Genomic DNA, 17,963 nt, shown 5'->3' with positions numbered 1-17,963 from the left:
TAATACATTATATACTTGAAATTTGTTTTAAAAAAGTAGATCTCATATGTTCTCACCACAAGAAAAAAAATGGTAACTGTGGGAGGAGATGGATATATTAATTAGTTCTATTGTGTAATCTTTTCACAATGTATAGTTATATATGTATTTCACTATATACAGATGCATATAAGGTGTCATGTTGGACACCTTCCATATATACAATTCTTATTTGCCAATAATAAAGAAAATATTTTTAAAAAATAATTTCAGGAGTGCCTGGGTAGTGCAGTTGGTTAAGCATCCGACTCTTGGTTTTGACTCAGGTCATGATCTCAGGGGCAAGGGATTGAGCCCTGCATCAGGCTCCACACTCAGTGTAAGAGTCCACTTGAGATTCTCTCTCTTCCTCTGCATCTCCCACGCTCCCTCTAATAATAAATAAATAAATAATAAATAATTTCAAAGACCAGAAGAACATCATGCAGAAATTCAAACAATTCGCCAAGCCCTTTCCTTTCTGAATCCTTAAGCAGCACACTCCATTTTGCTTTGAAGAACTTCGAAAAGATATTTGCTATCCTCGTACCAGCACTTCATCCATTTCATCCACCATCTTGTGAGCTTAATGAAGCAATTGCCAGAATTTTCCATCACCATGCAGTTCATTAAGATAGGATTTTAGGGGCGCCTGGGTGGCTCAGTTGTTAAGCGTCTGCCTTCGGCTCAGGGCGTTATCCCAGCGTTCTGGGATCGAGCCCCACATAAGGCTCCTCTGCTGGGAGCCTGCTTCTTCCTCTCCCACTCCCCCTGCTTGTGTTCCCTCTCTCACTGCCTGTCTCTCTCTCTGTCAAATAAATAGATAAAATCTTTTTTAAAAAAATAAGATAGGATTTTAGATTTGGCCAGACTACCTTTCAATAAAGTTAGACTCTGTATGTTGACTGAGCGAGAAATATTAGAGGAGGGGTCATCACTGCTAAGTTTGTATAGTGGAATATGAAGGAATGGTCCCTGAGCCAAAGAGAGAGGGGAAAATGAGAAAAGGAAGCAAACCTTTTGGCCACCGGACTCATACAGTGATAGAATGGCATCTCTCTAGCCTTAGGAATATATCCCATAAATGATACTATGAGAAGGCTATTTAAATATTTCCAATGCATCAGACATTTTTCCCCTGCACTCAACACCTGCAAGCCCTGCCATAGCCACACACTCCCAGGAAACACATGGGGTGACATCACATGTTTTTGCAACTGGGGGGAGGCAGTGCAATATCCAGCTTCAATGCAGGGCCTGACTCCGTGCCCCAGGGTTTTGCTTCTTTGTCGATATCCTCCATAGCACATCCCCAAATGTTACTTATTGCTTAATGAAAAAACAGATCGCTCTGCCCAGCACTAATAGTTGTTAATATCCTAATAACATTAATGTATGCAATATTGAGCTGAATTGTAAGGCTGACAAGAGCCTACGTGTGTGGAAATGTAATTACAGTGGAAGTTTAATGATAAATCACTGCAGTTTCTCTCTTCCTTAATAAACTGTCAGGTAGTACCAAATAAAGCAGAAGCAATTAGGGGAAGCAACAGGCTCTGGGGCTGAGGGACAGGAGGGATGGAAGAAATAGAACCTCTGCACCCCCATAATAGCTTGCATCAACCACTGGGACTTCACAGGTGCTGAACTCTGGTCACAGGAACATCAGGCCCCTGCACATCCACCCAGAATATAGCATTTTGATTTCTCATCAGAGGTACCTCATTTTCAACTGTGATAAAGGACCTTAGATATCCAAACAGCTCATTAAATTCCACCTATTATTTCTGTATTCCCCTCACACCTGTTTAAAGTGGTTATTTATAAAACACTAACATTTTATTTAGTTTTTTCAAAGGCAAGCAATCCCTTATTCCCCAGGTCTTTCAGCTGTGATTGCTAGATGCATAGAGAAGGGTACAGACGGTACAGTGAATCTGGGACAGCCCCTGGCACAGGACAAGGGCTACACTGCCAAGCACGGAACAGCAAAGGATTTAGAGAGTGACAGACCTGAGTCCATAGCCCAGCTCCATAACTTCACAGCTGGGCGACTCTGGGCAAGTTGTTTCAATCACTTTGATATCCTATTTCCTGATTTATAGCATGAGGATATCAGTGAATAATATCTACTTTATAAGGCTGTTATGAGGAACAAATTAAATAATGTGTTAAACTTCTGATGTGTTCCTGCCACCTATAATGCACTCAGTACGGATTATTAATAGTTTATTATTATATCATCAGTTGTCACATATTTATGTGTCCATCCCCTCCCTGCAGCCTCCACATGTTTGCGAGAACTTGTTCCTGCAGTGAGACTAAAGGATGGAATCATTACAGCATCCGGACAGACAGGATTATTGTAATTATACTGTCAACCCTATTATTGGACACCTGAGGGAACTCAGTTGATCTGAGTTCATCCATCTGATCTCCAATTTGTCAGATATGAGCTAAGGACCAGGCTCTGAAATAGGCACCCCAAATACAACCATGAATAGAGCACAGTCCCTCTTTACCCAAGAGTCACCATCTTTATATCAAAGCAGACAGTTTAGAGGCAAAGGAGAAATGCACCAGCAGAGGCAAATTGCCATTGCTATACTCAAACACCAAAGAGAAGGAACTTACATCTCTGGCTGACCATCTGAGAAGGTGTTCTAGAGAAGCTGGTATTTGCTCTGCTGTCGAAGTCTATATAAGATGGAAACTCTAAGAAGAAAATCAGAGTACAAATAAATAAATAAAACTATGTGCAAACATCATTAGTCATTAAGGAAATGCAAATTAAAACCCCAACCAGATACCACTACTTAATAATTAGAAAGGCTAAAATAAAAAATAAAAACAAACCACTAAAATTCCAAACACTGGAGATGATGTGGAATGACTAGATCTTTCTTTCCCTTTCTTTCTTTCTTTCTTTCTTTCTTTCTTTCTTTCTTTCTTTCTTTCTTTCTTTCTTTCTTTCTTTCTTCTTTTTCAAGACCTTGTTTAGGGGCATCTGGGTGTCTCAGTCAGTTAAGTGTCTGCCTTTGGCTCAGGTCATGTTCCCAGATAGAGCCTTGCATCAGGTTCCCTTCTCAGTGGGGAGCCTGCCTCTCCTTCTGCCCCTCTTCCTGCCGTGCTTTCTCTCTCTCTCAAATAAATAAAAAATTTTATTTATTTGAGAGAGAAACAGAGAGAGCATGAGCAGAGGGGAAGGACAGAGGCTGAGGAAGAAGCAGACTCCCAGCTGAGCAGGGAGCCTGATGCAGGACTCAATCCCAGGACCCTGAGATCATGACCTAAGCCAAAGTAAGACGCTTAACTGGCACCCCCAAAGATTTATTTATTTATTTTAGAGAGAGGGAAAGAGAAAAAGAGAGAGCACGAGTTGGGAGGGGCAGAGGGAGAGGAAGAAAGAATCTCAAGCAGACTCCACGAGGAGTGTGGAGCCCAACATGGCTTAATCTCATGACCCTGAGACCACAATCTGAGCTGAAATCAAAAGTTGGATGCCCAACTGACTGCAGCACCCCCACGCCTCAGAGCAGTTCTATATCTTGACTGTGGTGGTAGTTACCAGACTTCAAGAATCATAAAACTTTAAAAAGAGTGTATTTTATTGTATGTGAATTATACTTTATTTTTTAGAAGGACCCAGACTAGGTCCAAAGATCTGGAAACATAAGAACAGAGTAGCAAATTCAGGTTTCGCAAGTATGACTAGAGAATAGGGGGTTATCATGTAGTTATTGCTTTACTAACTATCTGGCACATGCTAGAAATCTGATTACTCTATGTAGCATAACGGAATGGAGGGGAATCACTGGGTCAAGAGACTGGAAATAGATAGGAGCCAACTTGCCCCAAAACAGGGACTAATTGACAGTTTGTATGCTTACTTTTGGTTCAGTGAACTAATGGATATCTCTATCATTTATATCATTTTGTGAATACTATCTTTTTTTTTAAATGAGTACCATCTTAAAGGAAGGGAGAAAACATACAAAGATGGGGTACATCGGGGTAGCCACATAGACTGACTACAGTGAGAGTGGTTTCTCTTAAATTTGTGCAGTGTGCAACTACTCAACCACACATAGCAGCCCTAGGGGCATTTGCTGGGAAAATGTTTCTCTGTTTTCACCTCTCTAGATATTTGAGAGACCTTCGCTAAGGAGAAACATAAATAACGGTTGGAACACAGAAGCAAAGCGCTAAAAATGAGAGCTATATAATTCCACTGGTTTTATGTAATTAGGCCACCTTAGTCAAATATTTTTTCAACAATTTTTCCATATATATTTATATGTCCTCTTATGTGTATATAATACTACAGAGTACTGCATTAGAAGATAAGGTAATACAAAATTTTTTTCTTTGGAGTAAAACTTCATCTCAAACAGGAGTCCTAATAAGAAGTCAACGTTACAACTCAGGACATACAGAGAAACACATGGCGACTGCCCAGCCTTGTGGATCTGTGCACCCAGATGCTGGGAAAAAGCTGGAATTGAAGGCATGAGTCCCGGGAAGTGAGGAGAGCTGTACCTTTATAGTGTAGAGTGGGATTTCACCATATTTATTATTTCTGGAGCAGTAGGCATTTTGAGTGGTCTACTAACCATTATTAATTGACTATCCCAGAATTCCCGTACTGTAAACATTAGTCTCTTGGAAAAACGACTTTAGAAGATAAAGATCAGGCAGAACGTCTAATGTTAAATAAGAACTCTTGATTATTTCAATCCTGAGCTGCTCTACTATGAAAGGATGGGTGTTCCAACAACGCGTGGATCTATCTCCTTCTAGAAGGGGAACATCAAGGAGGGCTTGGGGTTTTGGTTTTGTTTTATTTTATAATAATTCTTCTAGGTAAAGGGGCCAGATGGGATGAGAATGAGGGAAGAGAGCCAGAAACAGGAAATTAGGTATCAGGGGAACAAAGAGCATGAAGAGAAAAGTTTAGAGAAGTTACTCTGTGCTTCCACCTAGAATCTACACGTTGGGGTTTTATCACGACGGAGTCTTTTGAGATTCATCCGTCACTAGCAGTACTAAGCACACTGTCTTTAAAGGAAATCTTTGTTCTAATTCCCCCCCGGACAGGAAAAAGCTTCTGGGTTCACTCAACCCTATCTTTATCCTTTACAAAGGAAAACTATAGAGAGAATGGCTTTACTCCCAGGAGCTTCAGCAGCAACTTCTTCTTTAACTAGCTCTGTCTCACCAGACAAGTGTTCAGACTCCCTCCATTCACCTGATGCAGCCCTCACACAACAAAAAAAGCCTGCTTAGATGCTTTTATTTTCTTTCCTTTGGGGTTCCTCAAAGTCTAGGTGCCCCAGAGAGGAATCCTTTGAAACTAGGTGACCTAAGTGATTGATAAAAGGGCTGGAACATTCCAAAAGTTCCAGTGGTTATTGCTTGTTTTCCTTGACCCCACAAGAGTGGAGACTACATGACCCAGATTCAAATCATCGGAAAGAAAGGCTTCCAATTCTACATTAAAACGCAAAGAAATGGCAGTATTTCTCACGTTAAGTTTAATGGCTGAAAGCCTCTAGCATCCATTACACATGGAGAATGCTGACAAAGCCCTTGCTCCAAAGCAGGACTGCATCCACCACATTTTAGAAAAATTAGCATTTACTTAATTTGAAGGAGTTCTAGTAAAGAATATCCAATCTCAAAATTCGATAACATTTCTCAACTTTTTACAGAATTCTATAGTTGAATTTTCTTTTTTCTTTAAGATGTTATTTATTTACTTATTTGAGTGAGAGAGTGAGGGTGCATGAATTGGGGGAGTGGAGAGAAGTAGACTCCCCACCGAGCAGGGAGCCCAACATGGGGCTCAATCCCAAGACCCTGAGATCATGACCTGAGCCAAAGGCAGATGCTTAACTGACTGAGCTACCCAGGCACTGCTATCATTGAATTTTCTAATATTTATCTCCAATCTCCTGTTTATGCTCTGGATCATAATTTCATATGTATTACAAAACTGCAGAAATTTCCCCAAGGAATATTGCTAGGCTTGGAATTAAACCGATTAGTTTTCATTCTAATGATGCACCATGTTCACCTCATGTGTATCAGGTAAGATCCATTGTTGCAAGCGACAGAATCTGGTCCTGGGTTCTTTCTTTATTTATTTACTTTAAAGATTTATTTATTTATCTGAGAGAGAGAGAGCAAGCACAAGTGGGGGGAAGGGCAGAGAGAGAGAGAGAGAGTGAATCGCAAGCTGACTCCTCACTGAGCACGGAGCCCAAATCAATAGTCGATCTCACAACCCTGAGATCACAACCTGAGCAGAAACCAAGAGTCGGATGCTTATCTGACTGCACCCCTGGTCCTGGGTAATTTAAATAGAAATGTATTTACTGAAAATATAATCGGTTCACAGAATCTGCAGGAGGATGGAAAATCAGCCTTAGGAAATAGACCGAAAGTCAGGGAATTTGGTAAAGACAAGAAGCAAGAAGAAACACAAGTGCCTTGTGGCAGAAATGTCCAACTGCGACACTGCCTCAGTCATTATAGACACTGACGGGGCTAGACCCTGTACCCTCACCGGTGGGCCACAATGAGGGCTATGAATACATCTTCAATCCCTCTCTCTTTAAATCTTCTGCATCGTGGGGCACCTGGGTGGCTCAGTTGGTTAGGGGTTTGCCTTCGGCTCAGGTCATGATCTAAGGGTTGTGGGATTGAGCCCCACATCCGACTCCCCGCTCAGTGGGGAGTCTGCTTCTCTCTCACCCTCTGCCCCTCCCTCTGCTTGTGCTCTGTCTCTCTCTCTCTCTCTCTGTGTCAAATAAATAAATAAAATCTTAAAAATAATAAAAATAAAATAAATCTGCTCCAGATTAAAATTTAGAGGCTGAAACCTCTAATTGGCCAAGGCTAGGTCATGTGCTGGTGTGTGCTGACTGCTGATTACTCCCACAAACCCTCTCTACAAGTCTACAACTGTTACCGCTGGAATACCTTCTGCTAAAAAGTCTTCTTGACAATAAAAATTTGAAACTCCAGAGAGGAGGAGAATACCTTCTTTATATCGCTACATACCACGAGGTAGTAGCTCAAATATTAACAGAGAACCAAACGATAATAACAGAAAAATGAAGGGAGACCATTAATATGCCTCTGCTCTGCTCTTGGCATTAATTTTGGCTGCAGTTTGCTCGCGTTTGGTTACACCACCAACTTGCGGGGCACTCACCAGCACCAACAAAGAGATTCTTCTCCCGTGTGGTTATTTCTTGATTACAGGGAAAGTCGGGGGCCTCAGAACAGGTGGCTTCCTTCAATCAGCTGAGTTCCTGAGAGATGAGAGGGGAGGCAGGTCTTGCGAGATCTGTCACCGTCTGGCAGGGGCTCAGACATCCCAAGACTTTCTGTCACTTTCTGGAAAGAAGGGGACATTTCAGAAACTACAAAGCTTTTCTCAGCTTTGATTTGGCGCGCAGCTCCCAACAGCTGTAAAAGTTGAAAAGTTGACTCTTCGGGGGTGGGGGGGGGTCGGGGGGGAAACAAGGTCAAGTCTGATTATAATGTGGTTTTGCTGGAGTGTATTGTTTTCAGAAGAGGGAAAAATTACTATGTATGAATATGCAGAGAGTGAAAAATGAAAAAAAGATGTTAGTTTTATTTCAAGCCAAAGAGATTCAGCCGGCAATCCCAATTACATATACGCTTCTAGGGGCAGAGGAATAACTACGTGTCTTTGAAATGCTCCAACATCATCTCCAAAAACACTGTTTTTAGTTTGTTTTAAGCTGTCATGATCTGAATAGTGAGGGGTGGCGGGGCCTAAATGCTGCACAGGTTAGTAAAACAAAGTTATTTATTTAAAAACGAGTGATCAATTTTCACTGTGTCCTACTGATTCAGGAGCAAAGTGAAGAATTTTTCCCTTTGGACTTGTCTCCTTTTATTTATTCCCTACTATAAGGAGATTTTTTTCCCCCAAACAATCAAACATGTCTCTCTCTTCTCTAGAGATTCAAACTGGAACATTTTTTTCTCCCAAAAGCAGTGAAGCTGTATCTCTCCAAATACTTACCAGGTTTTTATGGTTCTGGTATCAATTAGCTGGAAGTGCTCACATCACTTTTGACAATAAATGCCAGCAGGAAGGTAGCTCTATTTTAATTATTTAGGATAGCAGCTCTTGACCCTCGAAGCATGTTAGAATCACCTGGAGCACTTCGACAAAATGGATGTCTGGGCCTTATTCCAGACCAGCTAAATCATCATCTCTAGACCCGGAGCCCATCCTGGTATTTTGTTTTTAAACTCGCAGCTGAATCTAATGGGAACCTGGACTAAGAACTCCTTCTGCCACTTCTTTGTGGCTGAGGATCAAATTTTGTACAAAAGGATTTCTATCAGGACACAAAGAAAGAATTAAAGCTGAGGTACTCCTGCCTCTCTCCCACAGAGGGACAGATGAGCCCGTGAGCCCAGATGTAATATAACAACAATAACAGAAGTCCCCTTACCAATCCCCACAGCTCTCGCTCTCTTTCTCCCTAATTAGTCTTTTTGATCCACAAATGGAGCCTGGAACTTTGTAGCTTCAGTATCTGATTCTCAGAGATCCTGGCTCACATGACATTGTTTGCTAGAAATGGTATTGTCCATCAGAGAATACAGGAATCCCAATGCGTATGCCCTTGCCGATTTCTGGAAACATTTTTAAAATACTTTTGAGATTCTAAGGACGAGTTCCCCACTGGTATTCATTTGATGGGCAGAGGAAATTCAGTTAACAGGAGTGTAGGGCAGGTTAGCACTGAGCCCAGCTGGGGCCCAACTCCCACAGCACAGAGCGATGGCTCTCCGATCTGACATTGTGACTCGGTACATCTGAGGAGAAACCCTAAGATGGGCATTTTTTTAATAGGAACCTCAGAAGATTCTGCAACAGATGGTGTGCAGACCACCCAGGGAAACGTGGCCATAGACTATTATATGAAAAGCTTTCAAAGAAACCAGGACTATTTAGGTGGGGAAAGCTAAGCTGTCTTCAAATATTTAAAAGGTCTTCCTGTTTGGGAAAAAAAAAAAAAGTTAAATAGATTTTTTTTTTAAGCCCTCTTCTTTAAGACCTCAAGAGACAGAAAAATGAAATATGGGTGAAAATGTAGAAAAACTGATTTGGCTTCAATTTAGAGAAGAATTTCATAGCAATCGAATTGGACTGCCTTAGAAAGCAGTATTTCTAGATTTATCCTAGAATGACTGCCACTTAGAAAAGATATGATCAAGGGGATTCAAGTTTGTGGTAGGTAGATGGTTCATGTCCCTTAAAATATGAATTCATTTAGAATAATAAAGCTCATCACCATTCTAAATGCTTATCTCTACAGCAGGATAAGGAAATACAGCTGGACATTTGTGTACCGTATTAACTCAATTTCCTAAACACATCATCACATCTTGAATATTTTATGCAAAGGAATCTTGAAACTAGCTTTTGAGTTAAGAAATTCTAACCTAAACAATTAATAGGGCTGCCAAAATAAAATGTTGATCAACCATTTATAGCTTTATAGTCTAGCATCTAAACTAACCTAATCTAAGGATGGATACATAGAGGGATAGATAGGAAGACAGAGATAGAGTTAGGGAGGGGCAGAGACAGAGATTCATTCACTTCTGGCTAAGACAGACTAAGCACTCCCCACTCCATCTCTCTTTGAATGCAACTTTAAAACCTGGAAAGAAGGTGCGTGGAGTGGTTAGTTGAAGATTCTGAAGAGAATATAGCAGCAAGTGGATTGGATAAGACCAGAATTCAAAGTACCATCAAACAGACAGTTCACCAGTCTTATTCCCCTCTGGAATTTCATGGCCTGAATTCAAGACAGCTCAAGAATTAGAAGGGGTCCTTGGCACAGACAGAAATCCAGGACAAGCATTCTAGTTCTGACTCAAGTGGGGCCAAGAGGGTCTCCTAATGCTCACGAAGAGTGGAAGTCCCATTTAATGTCTTCTTTTTATTTTCTTCTTTTTCTTTTTCCTTTGCTCCTTTCTCTACTGCCTCAGTCAAGTGATCCTAGAGCAGTGGTGGCAATGGAAACAAGTAGATCCAGCAGGAGCCAATGACTTTGAGGAAAGAAAACCTTCCCTTCCAAATAAAGGCATTCTGGTTTCAAAATAAGGGGAGAAGGCCCAGTTACTTCCTCTTCTCCCCATTTCTCGCTCCGCCCTCCCTTGACCCCAATGTGGGTGCAGCCAAGGAAAGTGTGCAGCACACCAGGATATATTAGAGCCCCAGCTTTATAGCCAGAGGACTGAAAAAGGGGAGTTAAAGGAAAGTATTGGGGGAGAGAGCAGAGAGGGAAGAGCTTGAGAAAGTAACTTCCTACGGTTGTATGTGAACTCTTGTGCTTACCTGAGCGACATGTGCAGGGATCTGCATACGAACAGCACACACCAATGTGAGAACTAAATGACAGGACAGGCCACTCTCCCCCACCCCCCAAGTCCCAGACTGGCTGCGTGTGGGACATGCAGGACAGAGATTTGAATAGCACTGCAGAGGGATGTGAAAACCAAAGAAGCACAACCCAACGAAGTCTGGTCAAAACCTGTGATTTGAACCCTAGCAAGTTGATTGTTTCCAGAGCAAAAAATACCGACATCTCTGTAGGCTTTCAACCGGAGACAGAGATGCAAGGTAGTATTCAAAATGTCCGCAATATAACTCGAAATTTCTCAGCAGACAGAGAACCTGGAAAATCCCAACTTGCATAGGAAAAGACAATCTGAGATGATAGAGGTTTTTGCAATTATCTGACAGAAACTTTAAAGCAGTTGTATAAAATTCTCCAACAAGAAACAGCAACAGAAACACCCTTGACACAAATGGAAAGAAAGAAAATCTCAGCAAAGAAATAGAAGACATAAAGGAGAACTTAAATGAAAATTTTAGAACTGAAAAATGTAAGAACTGAAATAAAAATCTTGTAGTTTGGTCTCAATGACAGAATGGAAGTGGCACAAAGAGTCAGTAAACTTGAAGACTGAAGAGCAGATACTCATTTTGGAAGGAAGGAAGGAAGGAAGGAAGGAAGGAAGGAAGGAAGGAAGGAAGGAAGTTGGGAGGGAGAGAGAAAGAGAAAGAAAGGAAAGAAGAGGGGGAAGGCGAGGCAAGGGGAGGCAGAAAGGAAAAGAAAGAGAAAAAGAAAGAGAGAGAAAGAGAAAGAAAGAAAGAAAGAAAGAAAGAAAGAAAGAAAGAAAGAAAGAAAGAAAGAGAGAAAGAAAAAGAAAGAAAGCCCGCAGAGCATCAGGGAACTGTGGGCTAATACCAAATGGTCAAACACTTGTATCTTCATAGTGCCAGGAGAAAGACAAAAGGTGCATGGCTGGAAAACAATTTTGAAGGAATAATGGCTGAAAACTTTCCAAATTTGATGAAAGACTACCTACAAAAGATCCTGCCTGAAACCTTGAGTGGAGCAACCAGAGCACAAAGGGACAAAAAGAAATGGCGACTAGCCCAGTTCTCTTGGAACCACAGCGGCTGGAGGCCGACAGAGAAAGATACCCCGCCCTCACCTCGTTTACAGTTAGTCTCCTCTGCATTTCCGTAGCTGCAACTCCATTGCTGCTCCCGGATTGGCTGGAGCTGGCGCAGGTGGGGGGTTGGGCTGCTCACTATTTCTCAGGGTTTTAAGTTCCAGTTTCAGCTCTGCAAGCCATACTTTTTCTGGCGCTTTTTCTGATCGGGCTGTGCTACTCACTTCCAGGGTTCTGGCTGTGTTAGGCCCAGGCCATAGGATGCTACAGGGAAAAAAAAGGAAAACTCACTCAGTATGAGAAGTCTGCTCTTCTCCAGCCCTCTTGGTACTGGGTTTACCTGGGCCCACAAGTAACTGCCCCTGGGTGCTCTCCACGTCTCATCGTGGCTGTCCATCACAGAGATAAGAACTGCTTGCTCTAGTCCTGGGACCTCATCCTTCCAGAACTGCAACAAAGGATACCAAAAAAAAAAAAAAAAAAGAAAGAAAAAAAAAAGAGGAAGTGTTTGGGGAAAATTATGAAATATTACGAAATGTTACTTTTTGAATTTTTGGATAACATTTTCATGGATGAATGCAAAATAAGTCACTTTGGGTTTTCTGTTTATAGATTATTCAAAAGATTCTAATTCCTTTAATTACATTCCTAGTCACTTCCCCATCACCCTGCCAGTGCGTATTGAAGAACTAGAAGGATATTTTAAATGTGTCCAAGAAAATCATCTTTGAGAAAGTTACAGCGTTTGTCTCTAAATATATAGACTTTACGGATTGAAATAATCATGATTTTGAACTATTCTGCCACTGATTGCTATCATTAGTACAAATAGTGGGAAGGTGGCTATGTATTGAAACCTACAGTCTTCCATGTTAATCATACATTCTTTATTATTTATTCAGCAGATAACTTATTGAGAGCTCATCTCGTTCTGGCCTTGACAGTGGGGCAATGAACAAATTGGGTAAGGTCCTGCCTTCATCCTATCAGTGTGGATATTTGAATAAAACCCCATAGGTGAGCTGACAAGCCCAACTGTTCAGTAGTGTTGTTTTGAATACGTAGATATTTTTTCTTTATTATTCTGCAAGTAGAGTTTGCCTGTGGTGATCTTTACAGCAGGATGGAGACTGGACCAATCAGGTTTCTTTTCAAATATACTTCACATGGAAAAGTTTGGGGCCATTATACACTTCATGTTCAACTAAATAATATTAAACATAACAACGTGGTTTAGGTATGAATAACCCTGCTCACTGTGAAATTCTTACCTTGAAATATTTTGCAAATTTTTAAAATTTGGGCAAATATGTCAGCTTTACAAAAGAAAAGAAAAAAAAGCCACACCTTGAGTCCAGTCTTGTTTTTACTGATTCGTGCTTTCGCAGCTGAAGTTAATCACTATACCTTTTATTTTCTTAAGTGACTTTTTAACTTTAAGAGATTACATGACTTGATTTAGCAGTTTTATCTTTTCCCAGGTGGTTTATTAAATGTCACAGTTAACCTCAGGCCTGAAAAATAAAGCTAAATTCTTAAAGAAAATGAATTTTTGTTTCTTCATTTTATATCATTTTGGGTTAATTGAAACAAAAGGGCACTTGCTACAAATTCATTAGCTCATGAACTTGGGGGATTTTGTTCACTTAGTATTTTGTACTTTGGCTCTGTGTTAGAAGTCAGTATATTTACAGGTTGGACACTAGTCTTCAATTATCTCCTCTTCTTCTCTTTTTGCCTTCATCTTTCATGTTTTCCTCCATCATACCCATTCTGACCCACCTTTGGTCAATTATCATCTTCCAGAATGTTTTCACCTGGTACTAAGCGTATGAGCATGCCATCACTTCTCAAATATATCCAGGTGTGGTTTGCAGCCAAGTTTGACAGAGACTAAGGCAATTCTATCATCACTATCACATGCGGTGTGCGTCTGTTTCTGTGAGTCCAAGAATGCAAATAACCTTCACTTGGCAGAAACACATTCAACTCATTATAGCTGGTGGAAACTACAAAAATTTCACTGAGTTCCAAAAATCATATAACCTCTCAGTTTGTTTTGAGGCATTTTCCCCTAACATTGGTTAAATAGCTATCATTTTTAACATTTGCATTCCTCCCACCCCCCAAGGGAGGATAGTACTATTGTAATTATACTACATTCTTCTGAGGTTCCATAACGAGCTATTATTTTGCTAATGGAATATTCAAGTAGTCTGTAGTAATTTATCAAATAGTCCTAAATCCCATTTTCTCAGTGTGAATCTTTTTGTTCACAGGTAAATTGATGTGTGGGGGGTTATCAAGGCTTTTTTGTAATTCAAATTATTCATTTCACCTCCCTTCATAAAAAAAATACATTCAATCTTAGAAGAGTTTTTAGAAATATTTAGAATTAAAACTGTATGGAATTCATGTAAGTGGGGTTTTTTTGCATTTTAATTTGTTTTATTTATTTTTTTTTTGCATTTTGATAGCTATTTTTGAAAATGCATCCAAATTGAGGGGGGCAGGCAAAAACATAATTCAGCTTCTTTCACACTACAGTCTGTTCTTTGTCTGTTTAACTGCTAGCAGGAGAGCACTATTTTAAATGAGATCCAGTGACAGGAAACCATCTCAGCTCAAGCTCTCCCACTTCCCTTCACTCTGAAAGACAAGAATTGAAACTGGTGCAGTTCTCATGGGTATGGACCCCACTCTTCAGCACAGAACTCTTAAACGTATAATGAATCGTGCACATATTGATGAATACATAAGAGCCCTTTAGCAAGAAAACTATGCCAACAGACCCAAGTTGGAAAAAGGGTTCTAAACTATTTAAACAACAGTGACAACAAAAGCAAACAAATGCAAATTACTTGTAAAATTAACGAAGCAACTGCCTTGAAGGGTGCCAGTTCTTGTCAAGATGGTAAACTGGCTTGTCCTGCTGGCTCGGGTTCCTCAAATCAACCTTAAGGTTTATTTTGTCATATTGTCACTACAGGAAAATGTCTCTGAGGAGCTAACCAAAATAACTAACAGAAGGCCCTGAGAAGGCTGAGGGCTGTCTGAAATCGCTGCCTGTGGAAAGGGTCAGGGCTTGCATCCTCCTGCAAGATTTGTATCCTATGGATGTGCTCTAAACATGACCTTGGGAAGACGACGTGGAGACAAGCCTTTCAAATTTGATATTTGCCTTTCCCCTCTGTGGTCTGTGGACAACCTCACCTGCCCATTCACCAGAAGTCTGCTACCGCAGCTCAGATCACTAACGTAGCGTCTCTGAGATAATATTGAGGCAGCACAGAGGCCCTGCCCGAGTGATGAATTGTCAAAAATAGGTGAAGATTGACCAGCTGCCCTTGAACATTCACTGTCCCCCATCCTCTGCCTTGATATTCATTCGCTGATGAATATCAGCCTAGACAGACAGCCTCCTCCCATTACTGTGTTACCATTAAAAATGAGCCATGAATCACTGACAGCATGAAACTCCAGTGAGTGACAGTTTAGTCTGGACTCCACGGGGTTCTGTGATTCCTAGACATTCTGCCCAAGGGCTTACCCCTCCTCTATTTTTAAATTCCCCACAATTCATGTAGACTGGAGCCTGACCTTTGGCCCTTGCCCCAAACACATTTCCAGAAATTCAGGATCTTTTCTTTTCAGGGGTCCTGCTGAAACAGAGTATCTGGTGTACCAGGAAAACAGGAAGTCACCAAAATAACTAGATGTCAAAACCTACAATTACCTAAAAGAGAAAGTACAGACCGGGCAATATATGCCATCTTGAGCAAAAATATTGGAACTGACACATTAAGAATTTAAAACAGCATGATCAATATAGAGATATTAGACAATATTAGCCATATAAAACAAGAAAAATGAACCACAACCAAGTTCCAAGTGTAAATATGATGTATAAAAATGTGGGCATTTTTCTCAGAATTAAAGAAACATGAAAGATTTTGCATTTAGAAATACAACTGAGTACCAAATAGCATTAATGAAAAACCTACACCTAGACAGAGTATAATTGAAGAATACAAAAGAGAAAATCTGAACACTACTAAATAGAAAGCAAAGGAAGGAACTAACACCCCAACTGAAAACAGCTTTAGAGGAGATATTCAAATTAGAAAAGAACACATCCAGAATATGATGGAAGAAATAGGGTGAGTAGAATGATCAAATATTGTGGTTAACAGTTATTGTTGGCAAAACCTGAGAGAGAATCTAGAGCAAACGAAGAAGTATATATACAATAACCCAGAACTGAAAGTTGACATGATTCATTTGATGCGGTAGCAAACCTGAGTAGTGAGACTGAATTAAGATATTTGTCTTGCGAAGGAAAATGTCCCTTCAGAAAATTACATTCATCACTTGTTTTGTTAGAAGAGAAATACATAAAATTCTTTTTTTAAATGTTTTTTTATTACATTATGTTAGTACCATACAGTACATCCCTGGTTTCTGATGCAAGGTTCGATGATTCATTAGTTGCATATAACACCCAGTGCACCATGCAATATGTGCCCTCCCTACAACCCATCACCAGTCTATCCCATTCCCCCACCCCCTCCCCTCTGAAGCCCTCAGTTTGTTTCTCAGAGTCCATAGTCTCCCATGCTTCACTCCCCCTTCTGATTACCCCCCTTTCTTTATCCCTTTCTTCCCTTACCAATCTTCCTAGTTCTTATGTCCCATAGATGAGAGAAATCATATGATAATTGTCTTTCTCTGCTTGACTTATTTCACTTAGCATTATCTCCTCCAGTGCCATCCATGTTGCAGCAAATGTTGAGAACTCGTTCTTCCTGATAGCTGAGTAATATTCCATTGTATATATGGACCACAGCTTCTTAATCCAGTCATCTGTTGAAGGGCATCTCGGTTCCTTCCACGATTTAGCTATTGTGGATAATGCTGCTATGAACATTGGGGTGCATATGGCCCTTCTCTTCACTACATCTGTATCTTTGGGTAAATACCCAGTAGTGCAACGGCTGGGTCATAGGGTAGCTCAATTTTTAACTTTTTAAGGGACCTCCACACTGTTTTCCAGAGTGGCTGCACCAACCTGCTTTCCTACCAACAATGTAGGAGGGATCCCCTTTCTCCACATCCTCTCCAGCAATTGCTGTTTCCTGCCTTGTTGATTTTTGCCATCCTAACTGGCGTAAGGTGGTATCTTAGTGTGGTTTTGATTTGAATTTCCCTGATGGCTAATGATTTTGAACATTTTTTCATGTGTCTGTTAGCCATTTGTATGTCTTCATTGGAAAAGTGTCTGTTCATATCTTCTGCCCATTTTTTGATTTGTTTATTTATTTCTCGTGTATTGAGTTTGAGAAGTTCTTTGTAGATCTTGGATACCAGTCTTTTGTCTGTAGCATCATTTGCAAATATATTCTCCCATTCTGTGGGCTGCCTCTTAGTTTTTTTGATTGTTTCCTTGGCTGTGCAGAAGCTTTTTATTTTGATGAAGTCCCACATATTCATTTTATCTTTTGTTTCTCTTGCCTTTGGAGATGTGTCATGAAAAAGGTTGCTTTGGCCGATGTCGTAGAGGTTGTTGCCTATGTTGTCCTCCAGGATTTTGATGGATTCCTGTCTCACATCGAGGTCTTTCATCCATTTGGAGTTTATCTTTGTGTATGGTGTGAGAGAGTGGTCAAGTTTCATTCTTTTGCATGTAGCTGTCCAATTTTCCCAGCACCATTTATTGAAGAGACTGTCTTTTTTTCCACTGGATGTTTTTTCCTGCTTTATCAAGATTAGTTGCCCAAAGAGCCAAGGGTCCATTTCTGGGTTCTCTATTCTGTTCCATTGGTCTATGTGTCTGTTTTTGTGCCAGTACCATGCTGTGTTTGTGATCACAGCTTTGTAGTACAGCTTGAAATCTGGCATTATGATGCCCCCAGCTTTGTTTTTCCTTTTCAACAGTTCCTTGGCGATTTGGGGCCTTTTCTGGTTCCATACAAATTTAAGGACTATTTGTTCCAGGTCCTTGAAAAATGTCATCGGTATTTAAAACGTATATACCTAAATGCATATAGATGTGTGTACGTATACATAATACAACTTTAAAAATTTGCTACAAGAATATAATCATGATTACAGGTCTTTGGGGAGGACACTGCCATAATAACAACTATAACAAAATACCATGTATACATTTTAAACAGCAGAACAAATTACAATCTATCAAATAGAAAACATAAGCAAAGAAAAAAGTGTGAGGTTTACATGAAAAATAACTACTAATATAATGGCAATCATATTTATCTAGTAATTATAGTTATCTATAAAAGTGAGCTAAAAAGGAGTTAAAAGGTATAGACTCTAATAATGGATGCAGAAAACAAAGATTCAAAAATACGTTGTATAAAAGAAAAAAAAAAGATATATCAAGCAAATATGAACCAAAA

The 17,963-nt window shown here is 40.2% G+C and overlaps 1 long non-coding RNA gene across 10 annotated transcripts in view; it reads right to left on the bottom strand.

The window, feature by feature from the left end:
• The window catches only part of LOC113264525 (uncharacterized), a 99,465-nt gene that overhangs the window by 65,000 nt on the left and 16,502 nt on the right, over positions 1–17,963 (bottom strand). For 8 of the 10 annotated variants that reach the window (XR_008956641.1, XR_008956649.1, XR_008956645.1 and 5 more), the window contains 3 exons: positions 11,584–11,808; positions 7,238–7,422; positions 2,653–2,733 (listed from right to left, as the gene is read on the bottom strand). This is a non-coding gene — a long non-coding RNA (uncharacterized LOC113264525). Of the gene's footprint in view, positions 1–2,652; positions 2,734–7,237; positions 7,423–11,583; positions 11,809–11,884; positions 11,993–17,963 lie in introns of all 10 variants that reach the window. The other 2 variants (XR_008956642.1, XR_006410978.3) reach the window with 1 other exon arrangement.

The sequence above is a fragment of the Ursus arctos genome, unplaced genomic scaffold, assembly GCF_023065955.2.
Source record: "Ursus arctos isolate Adak ecotype North America unplaced genomic scaffold, UrsArc2.0 scaffold_31, whole genome shotgun sequence".
In the NCBI taxonomy this organism is placed as follows: domain Eukaryota; kingdom Metazoa; phylum Chordata; class Mammalia; order Carnivora; family Ursidae; genus Ursus; species Ursus arctos.
Note: the sequence above shows the minus strand (reverse complement) of the source record. Positions and strands in the feature narration are given on the sequence as shown.